This window comes from Lactuca virosa, chromosome 3 (assembly GCF_052849685.1).
Source record: "Lactuca virosa cultivar CGN04683 chromosome 3, Lactuca_virosa_CGN04683_v6, whole genome shotgun sequence".
Lineage (NCBI taxonomy): Eukaryota > Viridiplantae > Streptophyta > Magnoliopsida > Asterales > Asteraceae > Lactuca > Lactuca virosa.
In genome coordinates, this window is record NC_136428.1 from 398321778 (window position 1) to 398332464 (window position 10687).

A 10687-nucleotide genomic window follows, 5' to 3' on the forward strand; every position below is an offset into this window, starting at 1 on the left:
TTCATGAGGGTTTTCACCCAAATCCTTAAATCCATCAATGGGGCGATTGTATTGAGATTGGAATCATCAAAACAACTCAAGGGAGGTTAGAAACCAAAACCCTAACCCTTATAAGATGCTAAATTCGACATTGGTGTCAAACCAACTTCACAAATCCGAATTCTAGGTGAAAAGGAGAAGAAATTATACCTTGAACCACTTGATTTCTTCACAACTTGCACCAAATGAACCAAGAAGGATTGAGATCAGCCTCTAGGGTTTCTATTGAGCTTGAATCGCCATACAACCTCCTCTATTCTCCTCCCATCGTTCTTGTTTGGCTGAAATGAAGAGGAAGCATTCTTATTTTCGGATTTGTCATATTTGGTCCTTCTAGTTTACATCTTTTGCTAAATTTAACATTTCTTCATTTATTTTCACATTTGCTTAAAAGGTTGACATAATGAGTCCTTGACCATCCCATTCTTAACAGTTCTCATCCATTTAACCTTGGTGAGTCAACCCTTGGTCAAACATACTTTTCCAAATTGACACTTTGGGTCCCTTAACTTTGAAATGTTAACATCCCAACCTTTAACTTTGCAAGCTTCATATCGACTAATGATATGATTATCATTTAAATGATTTAATTATGTAACTACTCCTTTATTTAAATATCTTAATTAATTTAAGACCCTTATCTTAAATTTTAGGATGTTACATTTTACCTACAAATATGCTTATGAAGGCACCAACTTTTTAGTTGACACTTTTCAAAACGACTTGTGTTCTCAGGGTTCTAGCAGGCAGGTACTTAACCCTTCTTGAGGACTGGCGTCGTTATTTCATGTTATTTACTTTTCAGTTATTTGTTTTCGACTTACGAACAATTGTGTTTGTAAACAATGTAATACTCTAAATGTATGAATGTTTGTGTTGCTATGTTTCATTACTATTTAATTGCTATGATACTGTACATGAAGTCACTCCATCCGCCCCCAGACGTTTCCGCCGTTCTGGTTTCGGGGTGTGACATATTGGTATCAGAGCATTGTTTATAGTGAACTAGTATATCAAACCATACAAAATATACAACTATAAATACAATGGGACTAAAACACTCTGACTAAAAGTATACTTTAAAAATATAAGTATTTTATAAAAGTATACATACTTACTGGAACATTATCATAAAGAGAAGAAAACAAAAGTATTTAGAGGTTGGACACTACAGTCAAACCTAGCCAGTTATGTAATCATATCTGGGATAAATATATCCTGCTCAACTATATTTATTTGAGATATGACCAACATGTGCTTGGGAGTGATAGTGGTGTTGCAACAAGCCTAAAATTTACCAACTATACATGCAAGAGAACATTAGGATCGAACATCAAATTTAAAATACTATAGGAGTATTTTAGGATACTATAGGACCCTCGCGCTGAAATCTTCTACATACTTTTCTTACCTCTATTCTCGCACAGGCAACATGGCTGGCTTTCATCTTCATGGAGACCTCTACTACCAGGCCTTGGTGGCCAACAGATGGGTTGATGAAGAACCAGAAGAGGTTCAAGGGGGAAACCCAGAAGTAGGACCTGAAGAATATCAAGAAATGAACTATGAAGGAGAGAATACTGATGGGGAGTCAGACGAGAATGAAGACAGTGGAGGGATCCCTAGCGAGTCTTACCCTTCGGAAGCCTTACCAGACCAACACACAATGCAGGAGAGCCCTACTGACCGTTTACGCTCTCTCGAGGAAGAAATCCACCCTCAAGCAACAACTCTTTGCAGGCGAAGCTAGGGCAGTTCAAACAAAACAGAAGGAAGATGAGATCACTCGTGAAAGTGAATTGGCCGAACTCCTTGTGCGTTATTTCGACATATGAGCGTCACTACACTACTCGCACTAGGTCCTAGGTTTATTATGTATTTCGTTACAACTAGTAGTAGTAAATCAAGAGAGGTATGCCCTCTAAGAACCCGTGTAATCCGAATCAACCAATTATACTGATATCTATATCCTCTTTTGTTAAAATTAACGATCGTCCAATAGCTACTACTACTCATTTCCATAATTACATCATTGGGATGTAGGTCGAAACATTGAGAATCGTACAACAAAACGCGAAATTTATATGTAAATATAAATAGATAAAGTACAACTAGAAATGCCCATAGTTATTTACGAGCTTTCTTCTCATCGTGCAACAGAATCATGTCTTCCCACGGAAATAACCAACCCACCAGTGAGACACCAATTCAGCAGATAGACGCCGCTACATTCCAAGCCGCCGTAACAGCTGCATTGACAGCCGTCATGGCGCAACTCCACGCTAACAACACCAATGAAAATGGAAACAGTATCGACAACTCCTACCCCAGTAACAACCAAGGAAACCACCGAGTGACAACTTACAAGACACCCCAAACCCCAAACCTAGGAACATGAAGCGAAGGTCTGGGAGTAAGAAGAAGGGACAAAGAACTCAAGGACCCTCGAAGAAACAACGTCTGGTTGCTCCATGCTGTCGTGACACCTACCACACCAACACCAGTGAGACCATATGCTGGAAACCTTCCAAAGTGCAACAAGTGCAACTTCAATCATAAGGGAACCTGCCGGGAGTTACACTGCAATAGGTGCAACAAGAAGGGGCACACCGCCTGTTTCTGTAGGGCTCCGGCCCAACGCGCCACTCCAACCCTCAACGCTGAAGTAAGCCCATTATGCTATTTATGCGGTGAAACGGGGCACTTTAAGAGAGATTTCCCAATAGAGAGGAATGACGGAGAAGTAGGAGGAGTTTAACAAGTAGACATGAAGGAGTAGAAAGGAACCCTGCCGGGATTTTTGGTATGTCCCCAAGCAACAATATTTAAGCATCAAATTTTCACCAAAATCTTTGTCAAATAAATTAAAAATCACAAATTGTTTCCTCAACCGAATAAAAACACGTCATTTACATAAAAACCAAGGATCCTTACAGGTGGGCTATGATGGCTTAGTGTACACATTAGGGTCATATGTAATTAATATTCTAAAGGCTTAAAGTACGTGATTCTGCCTTATTTCCTGTTCCTTGTTTGGTTGTGGATTTAGGGCAGAGTCACTCAGTCGACTGTCTTCTCGATCTTAATTATACATGACCTGTATACGCCAAGCAATTATAGAGGGACCTTGTAGGGATTGCATTATGAAATGTTCACAGTAATAATAACAAGGATAAAACCGGAAGCATCAAGGATATATGCGTAGGATACGTTATCATTTTAAAAAATCATCTCCCTTCCAATCCGACTTAACATCTGTTACAATAAGAAGCCCAACACCGTCACTTGAAACAGACTGGTTCGATCCTTACCATACCAATTTCAAGCACTACAAAGAGACCTTCCGTCTTACCCAATCGATTAACAAAACTCTTTGAACCCATAACGACAAATCCCCATCATCCAGACACATGAGTACTTATGTAATAGATACCACGCTCCTTCCCAGCCCCACAATAAAGATGAGAAACAAGAAACAAAAGACATCAAGGGAATCCCAGAGGTTTACAACCTCCCCCAGATATCCCCGAAGTTCTTTCGGAAACATCACCCATGTGCTAAGTTGAGTTTGGAATCGACTCGACTCTTTGAACCATTCCAGTAACCAAACCCCTGATACCACTTAGCACCGACACAAGAACAGATATTCTTCGATCAATAGAACGATCTAATAAGTAAGGAAATTATCAGACCAAGCCTTTAACCTCAGGAAAACAACCGTCCGACTCTTGAGGAGGAAAAGCGGATTGCCCATAGGACAACTGAACACTAAGAGTCAAGCAAAAACCCATCGTCAAGGATCAATATCCCCTATTCCGAATCGACAACCCACTCATCCAACTCTAAGAATCAAGTAATGGTCGACATTCCCCTAGTTCAAAAATCTGTAAGAGGAGAATCCCCAAGGCAACCTAAGATTTATAAGGCTAGCTGCACCACACACAACCTTAACCTTGGTAGCAATAGTTCCAATCTTTAAGGGCTAGGAACACTACTTCTAGGACACCGTGAGAACAATCTTTAGAAGACCAGATGAGATCCTTGCCAGGATAGGTCCGGTAACCTATAGCCTTCGGTTACCATAAGAACCCAGCTTCGTACATTTCACAATCCAAGTATTCAACCCTATTAAGTGTCTGACCGCCGAAGCTCTCGTAGTCCCACTCGACGAGATCAAGGTAAACAAGAACCCACACCCCGAAGAGGAGCATGTGGGGGATCATAGGCAGGAAAATCAAAAGAGCAAGGTCAAAAACTAATAGTGAAAATCCATTGGAACACCAAGAAAGGACCCAAATTCCCACCTAGGAACCAAAAGATCATATGAAACAGGGATACCCGCAACTTTCCCCAAGTTGCAAGATGTTGGGTTAAATAAGTGTTGCGTCATGGGCTCGGTCGTTAAGCCCAGTTTTGCTATCAGGTTGGGCCTGTCCAACCGTGATTGTTTTTGTTTAGGGTTTAGTATTTAAGATGCATACATGCAACCTTTATTAGGCGCGCTTTGATAATTATTATTGTTTTGTACTACAAACCCTAGCTCGCCTCTACAGTGGAAGTTCTTTGTCGAGCTCTGCTGAGGCGTGACTACATTTGAATCATTAAGCATTATTTGATTCTATATTGTGTTCTTTGTATTTATTTGATCTTATTGTTTAACCTGTTGAAGATCTAATCGATCTAAGATTTTTTCAACACAACAATTGGTATTAGAGCAGGAGACTGTGTAATTAATACACATCTCTTCTGTTGAAGAAGAACTTAGGGTTTTCCGCTTGGATTGATATTACTAGAGCCGTCATCTGCTATTGACGTGGTTCTTTAAATATTCGATCTTACCCTAACGTTATTTACAAGTCTCATCTTAAGCAGGTTTTAAACAAACATCGACACATCCATGGATGATTCACAGTCAAACCCAATCAACATCTCAAACAACATAGGATCAACGACAAGGATTCATATTTTATACACTCAAGATTATGAGGTCTGGGCGCATCACTTTGAAGACTACGTGATTGGCTCAGAAGATAATGGATACTTAATCTGGGAGGCGATCACTGTTGGTCCATTCGTTCATGCAAGCACTTCAAGAGTTGTTAAAACTCAAAAGGAATATAATCAACTCATTGGTGACGTGAAATATATACCTCAAGATGAGAAGGAAAAGTTTCAGTGCAATATCAAAGCTTTAAGGATGATTAGGTTTGCGTTACAGTCAGACACGTTTCGGCTGGTAAGCTCATGCTCGACAGCAAAGGAAATATGGGTCAGGTTGAAGGAATTGTACTCTACAGATGAAGATCTTGAGCACTCAATCCAAACATTGTTGCTGTCAGAATTTGGTGATTTCAAGCATAAGCCTGAAGAGAAGCTAGTTCAATCCTTCGATCGCTTCAATCATCTCTTAAGCAAGATGATTAAGCATGGGATCGAAAGGAAGGTCATCGAACAGAAGGTAACATTCATGAACGGCCTTAGGTCGGAATGGATGGCTGTGGTGTCAACAGTGAAGGCACATGAACATTTCAAAAGTTATTCTCTTGCAAAACTGGTGGGGATACTAAAGTCGCATGAAAATGCCTTGACTAAAGAAACGAATGTGGTTTCTAGCATGAGATCCTTGGCCCTGATCTCAAAAGGTAAGAATACTGCTGAGGAAGAAGAAGATTTAGATCTCTCTGAATATGATCTAACAAGCGATGATTATGCTATGATGGTGTCAAATCCCAAGAAGTTCATCAAGAGAAGGTTCTCAACAAACAAGAACCGAAACTGGCAAGGCAGTTACAACGCTGAGAAAGCAAAGGAAGAACCGAAAAGTGTTTCTCAGACGGATGAACCAAAGAAGGAACCGAAACTTGGAGGTGACTCGGGCTTTACCTGTCACTACTGTGGAGGTAAAAATCACATCCCCAAAGACTGCATGCTGAGAAAGATGTCTGAGAAGAACGAATATGAAGACGAGGAAGCGAACCTCACAAGACGTTTGGAGGAAATCAGGAAGAAGAAAGTAGGATCTAACAACACTATGAATGCTCTCATTGTGCAGGGAAATGTTGATGATAGTGAATTTGGAGGTGTTGAAGTTTGGTCAACTGATTCAGAGGACGAAGAAGTAAGGAAGCCGACTCATGGCAGAGCTTTGTTGGTGAAGGAAGAAGATACTGCAGGAAGGTGTTTGATGGTGACCTCTGGAGTGTCACACATGCGAGGTTATACAACTGTCGGGGGACATGATGGAGATAAGGAGAGAGAAGACCGTTGTTTTGCAGCGAAGCCTGTCAGTCAGCAAATCAACGAATGCGACGAGTTGATCCAGAAGGTACAATCTATTCTTATCTCTCTGAAAATTCCTATCACTAACTACGAAAAAGAACTTAATGGATTAAAATCTAAATTTTCTAGTTTAAGTGGAAGTTTAACTCAAACTCGCGTCACAAACTCTAACCTAACTGATCAAATCAGCAGGGTATCATCGAAGAGTGAGGAGAGGCGAATGTGGATTGAGCAGAAGGAGAAAGAGTTGATTAGGTCTAGGGATGAAACAATTTATTTGCAAAGAGATAATTTGAAGCTTTTAAAACAACGAAATGTTTTCTGTTTAATTGCTAAGAGGTTATATACCAATATTACTCAATTACATCTTGATTGTGAAATAGGGAAGAAGATACATCGTATGATTTTACCCTTCCTTGAATTAAAGGAGGATGAAATCGATGCTGATGCATATAACTGTGAAAATGTTGTTTCTTCTGAGGATATTTTCCCTGCTTACAGAATTGGTCTTGACAAAATAGAGTCCTTCATAAAGTCCAAAGACCATAAGGACATGCTCAAAAATTTGTTGGATGAAAATGACAAATTGAAAATTCAAACTGAAACTGTACAGAAATTTGACTCATTGAATGCTAAGTTGAGTTCAGAAAATAAAATTGATGTTGAAAATACTTCTGAATTTGATGAGGATGATGATATGAGTGTCATTTCTGTGGATGATGTGGTTGATTGTTCCGAATTTGTCAAAAGCGAACCCGATACTAACAAAAATCTTATTTCTGAAAATTCGGTTGAGTTTGCTCGTTTGTCCAAAGACAAGACCAAAGTTCTTAAAGAAAAGGCCGTTGTGTATCAAAAGGTCCAAACTACTCCAAATCAGGTGTACAAAGTTAATGGAGTTACTTTGCAACAAACAGCCGAACTGACGGCAATAGTTGCAGAAGATAATGCTGAAGGTTGTGATGAATATTTCTGGTTAGCACCCATTGACAATGCAGATGAAACAGTAGGTTTGTCACAGAAAACTTCATGGAGAGTGAAAGGAAGATATGTAGCCGAACCACTTAATGATCCTACTCGTTTTGATGGGCCTAGAACAAGTGGTACCAAAATGCCTTCAGACGAACAAGTCATAGTCTTAAGCGAAACCTCTTCTCTTAAGAGCGAAGCTTATGTTCAGAAATCTGAGCAAAAGGCTAACATCCACAGAAATCCAAAACAGGTGAAAGAACGAAAGCATCAAAGGAATGTGAGGTACAAGAAAAACCTTACTGAAAGGAAGCAGTTCTGGCGTTCTCAAAATCCCAACTACATTCGCTATGAAAAACCTTCTAAGCAAAAGGAGGAAGGAAGGGAAAACTCCAACATTCGCACTCAGCATGGCAACAACAACCGAAAACAGAGTTTTGGTCCTCAGAATCATCCCAACCGAAAGAAGCATATCGGTCCTAATCATCAGTCCAACCAAAAACAGAGTTTCGGTCCACCAAAGAAGGTCAACCGAACACAAGGTTTCGATCCTCGAAATGAGAAAAACCAAAAGAGTGGTTTCAGTTCTAGACTAATCAGTGAGCAGAAACGAAGAGAAAGTAATTTTCGCTCTCAATCTCAAAAGAACCATATCCGAAAAGCTAACTCTGTTTCCAAATCTCATTCCCCTAGTTCTAACCTTCACTCACAGAATAATCAAAAGGGAAAAGAAAAACTTTGTCCGGATAATGCAAAGAATACGTCAATTAAGCCAGATGTTGATCGAAAGTATGCTAACGTAAAATACACATATTCTGCAACTCCACCAAAAGTGCTTAAAACAAATAAAATCAAAGTGTTCACCTTAAAAAGAAAAGATGAAACAACGTTAATAAAAAGAACCTTTTTGGTTGATATTTCACTTACAAATCCCTGTTCTGTAAACGGCTCACGAGGACCCAAGACTCTTTGGGTTCCTAAATCTGCTTAATTTTTGCAGGTTATACGTGACGAGCAGTTTGATGATGAATGGTACATAGATAGTGGCTGCTCGCGTCATATGACAGGAAGAAGGGAAGAACTGAGGGAGTTTTGATCCCTTACAAATGGTGGAAGTGTCAAGTATGGTAACAACTCTTATGGCACGATCAAAGGTTATGGTATGATTACCAATAGTGAATTCTCAATAAGAAAAGTGGCGTATGTTGAGGGTTTGCAACACAACCTTATCAGTGTTTCTCAACTGATGGTTGGAACTGGGCTAAAGGTGTCTTTCGACGACGAGGGATCAGAGATTACTGAAAAGAAGTCAAACACTATTCTGCTGAAATCAAAGCGAAAAGGAGAAATGTATCCTCTGAATCTCAATCCCATATGGGGAAAACCTACAATTTGCTTACTATCAAACGAAAGCTGGCTTTGGCACCGAAGATTCTCCCATCTGAATTTTAAAGACATCAACAGACTGGTGCTTGGGGATCATGTTCGAGGTCTTCCTGTTCTGAAATTCGATAAAGAACACTTGTGTGCTGCATGTGAAATGGGAAAGCAAAGTCGACAGAGTCATCCTTCTCGCATCAACACAAAAATTATTGAACCACTTGAATTACTTCATATTGATTTATGTGGTCCATCTTCAATCGAAAGTGTTGGCGGCAACAAGTATATACTTGTCATTGTGGATGATTTCTCTCGATTTACCTGGGTATTCTTTTTGAAGCAGAAATCGGAGGCCATTCCCAAACTTAAACTTTTTATCAAGCAAGTCGAAGTCCAGTTGAGAAAGGTGATTCGTAACATAAGAAGTGACAACGGATTGGAGTTTAAAAACAAAGACTTTGAAGAGTTTCTTGCAGAGAAAGGAACAACTCACAATTTCTCGGCTCCGTACACTCCACAACAGAATGGTATAGTCGAAAGACGAAACCGATCTCTGTGTGAAGCAGCCCGAACGATGCTAAGCTTCGCTTCACTACCTCTGTATTTCTGGGCTGATGCCATTGCTGCTGCATGCTTTACGCAGAACAGATCTTATCTCAACAAACGCTTTTCGATCACTCCATATGAGATCTTAAACAACCGAAAGCCTAATATTAAGTTCTTTCATGTGTTCGGTTCAAGGTGCTTCATCTTTAATTCAAAGGAGCACCAGAATAAATTTGATGTGAAGGCAGATGAAGGAATCTTTCTGGGTTATTCCTTAACCTTCAAAGCATATAGAGTTCTCAACAAACGTTCGAAGAAAATCGAGGAGACCTATTATGTCACCTTCGACGATAACTACGTCAAGAGGCTCAAAACCACTGAAGGTTATGTGGGGGATATATTTCCAATCTCTAGTCAAGTTACAATACCTATTTCGAACCTATTTGAACAATACATGCTGCTGTTTGATGAGCCCGAAAAGGCTATTTTCTCTGAATCTGAAGCTGCAGACAACAAGGTAGATAACTTGAAGAGAATAATCGATGAAGCTGCAGAAAATTTGGAAGAAGAACCACTTGTGGAATTTAACAAGCCAGACACGAGTGAACCTCAAAAGGATTATTCTCATGCTCAGGGGGAGGGTTCGTCTGATCTTCCTAACCAAGATCTAACATTCCAGGGGGAGAGCTCTGCAACCGAAAGTCAAGTCCAAGGGGATAATTCTGATCCTGAAACTGAGGAAGTATCATCTTTCGAAGTGAAGGATTCTAATCCTGCAACAGAGGAAGTATCATCATTCGAGGGGGAGAATGCGAACTTAAACAATGATGATACTCAGTCGGAGTTTGAAATAGAAGTGAACGCTGAACTGGATCCCTCATACGATCCTAATTTTCATCCACTCATAAAATGGACCAAAGATCATCCCCAATCACAAGTTATTGGTGATTCCACAGAAAACGTTCTCACACGATCTCAACTAAAAGTGAAACGAACAACACTCTTCTCTAAAGTAGAATTTTGCATGTTTAACTCTTTCGTCTCAAAAGTCGAACCGAAAATAGTCAAGACTGCACTTGATCATTTTGATTGGGTACAGGCAATGCAGGACGAATTGCATGAATTCGAACGCAATAAAGTGTGGAGACTGATTTCAAAACCAAGGGATGCTTCTTTGGTTGGATTAAAATGGGTGTTCAGGAATAAGATAGATAAGGAAGGGAATGTGATACGCAACAAGGCGAGGCTGGTTGTGAAAGGTTACTGTCAAGAATAGGGCATAGACTATGAAGAGACCTTCGCTCCAGTAGCAAGGCTGGAATCGGTTCATATTTTCCTCGCCTATTGCTGCACACAAAAACTTTAAAGTCTTCCAAATGGATGTAAAGTGTGCCTTCTTAAATGGAGAACTGGAAGAAACTGTGTATGTAGAGCAACCACCGGGATTTGTGAATGAAAAATATCCAGATCACTG